The following is a 2,554-nucleotide window of genomic DNA, read 5'->3' on the forward strand; positions in this document are numbered from 1 at the left end:
TATATTAGCTTTTTCCTTAACAGGACAGGATCCATGTCACATGATGTATCTAATTTGTCCATGTTTAAGTTTCCAAATTTAAAAACTAGGTACTATAATAAGATACCACACTCGTTGTAAAGATGTACATATCTCCTAAAAAACACTGATAAATTAATTTGATTTTCCCAACTGATTTTTAGAAGCCTTCATTAGTCCCCTATATCTTATTTGCTATCTTTCATATTACATTCTGTAAATAGGCAGCCTTATTTAGATCCTTCTTATACAGACTTTTTAAGCCCACAGTTGTGGGGCACTCTTGCTCAAAAAATTAAGTATTTGTACTATATGATATATATTAATTAGAAACCAGCCCTTGTTAGCAGAAGTAACTGAGACATCATGCAATCACCCTACTATCCAATTCATAACTGGTCTAAACCTGTTTGGCTTTTAAAAGTCAGTAAGAGAGGCAAGACTCCTCTCTAAAGCATCTGTTGTACGATCAATTGGATTCTATATAATTCAAAAGAACACAGTGAGCCAAACAGGGCTTCCATTTATTCAAGTGTATGTAATGGCAGAACTGGACCAATTGTTTCTGTACTAAGAAAAGCTAGACAGTACCATGACTCTTCCTCTCAGCATGTTGTTAGTGTCACACACTAACCCCTATATTCACCACTGTTATAGGATATGTTTTGTACAAAGTATGCCTTGTGAGGTGGTATTTGAAAAGTCATAACCTGTTAAACATTGTCCTGTTAAAATGTGCGTATCATCATTGTATATGGTTTCAGAGTGGTAGCCGTGTTAGTCTATCAGCAAAAAGAACGAGGAATACTTGTGGCATCTTAGAGACTAACACTTATTTGGGCATAAGCTTTCGTGGGCTAAAACCCACTTCATCAGTTTTAGCCCACGAAAGCTTATGCCCAAATAAATGCGTTAGTCTCTAAGGTGCCACAAGTACTCCTCGTTCTTTACGGAGTTCTTATTTTGCCATATGCTTGCTACTGAAACCTGTGGGTCTGGGAAACACCCACAGACCAGCCCCTCAGAAGTAATAAAAACAGTAAACAAAACCCATACATGTGAAGCCTCAGGGGCACAAGAGGCGTGAGTAATATATTTGCAATCCACCTGAGAGACACTATGAATTCATTGTCTGCACCCCAACAGAATGTATAAGTAAGGGACAGTGACATCACCACAGGGCCTCTCCTTCCCCATCTGTACACAAGGAAGCAAGATTGTCTGGAAGACAAAAAGGCTGATCAGTGAACTGTGAGGGAGGGGCATGGTCCTGACTGGAAGACTGTCCAGTTAGCATGAACAGCTGAAAGATTTGGATAAGAGAAATCCTTTTGCTTTCAAAACGTATTTAGCATGAAAGTGTAGGAATTAGCTTGCAATTTTTGTCTTTTATTTCCTTTGTAATCAATTCCGATTTTCTATGCTTCTATCACCTATAATCACTGAAATCTTTTTATAGTTAATACATTTGTTGTAATTTTACCTAAAACAGTGTGGTTGATTGAAGTGATTGGGAAATCTCTACCAGGTTAAAATGACAAACTTTATGAGCTTGTATTGCTCAGTAACCAAACTGTACAAGATGGTACATTTCTGGGGTGCAAGGCTGGGACTAGGGATATGCAGGTGTTGCCCATATATAATTCAAGAGTGGCTGGGCATAGCACTCTGGTAAAGGCTGGGGTGAGTGGGCAGAGTGGCAGCTCACACAGCAAAGCAGGGCATAGTGTATAGAATCATAGAATATCAGGGTTGGAATGGACCTCAGGTGGTCATCTAGTCCAACCCCCTGCTCAAAGCAGGACCAATCCCCAATTAAATCATCCCAGCCAGGGCTTTGTCAAGCCTGACCTTAAAAACTTCTAAGGAAGGAGATTCTACCACCTCCCTAGGTAACGCATTCCAGTGTTTCACCACCCTCCTAGTGAAAAAGTTTTTCCTAATATCCAACCTAAACCTCCCCCACTGCAACTTGAGACCATTACTCCTTGTCCTGTCCTCTTCTACCACTGAGAATAGTCTAGATCCATCCTCTTTGGAACCACCTCTCAGGTAGTTGAAAGCAGCTATCAAATCCCCCCTCATTCTTCTCTTCTGCAGACTAAACAATCCCAGTTCCCTCAGCCTCTCCTCATAAGTCACGTGTTCCAGACCCCTAATCATTTTTGTTGCCCTTCGCTGGACTCTCCAATTTATCCACATCCTTCTTGTAGTGTGGGGCCCAAAACTGGACACAGTACTCCAGATGAGGCCTCACCAATGTCGAATAGAGGGGAACGATCACGTCCCTCGATCTGCTCGCTATGCCCCTACTTATACAAAGTACACCAGAATGGAGAATTAAGGGGGCACAGCTGTCCTACGATCTGGACTGTACCCTGGCAGATGTCACAGGTAGTTTTAGCAAACGCTGTTTTGAGTAATGGTGCATGGGTTGTTTTTGCATTCATATATAGTGAGGTTTCTGCACTGTCAAAATGGCTGCACTAAGCTGCTACTAACCAGCAAGCCCATAAGGATGAGGGGAGGCTCATGA

This window comes from Natator depressus, chromosome 20 (assembly GCF_965152275.1).
Source record: "Natator depressus isolate rNatDep1 chromosome 20, rNatDep2.hap1, whole genome shotgun sequence".
NCBI lineage: Eukaryota > Metazoa > Chordata > Testudines > Cheloniidae > Natator > Natator depressus.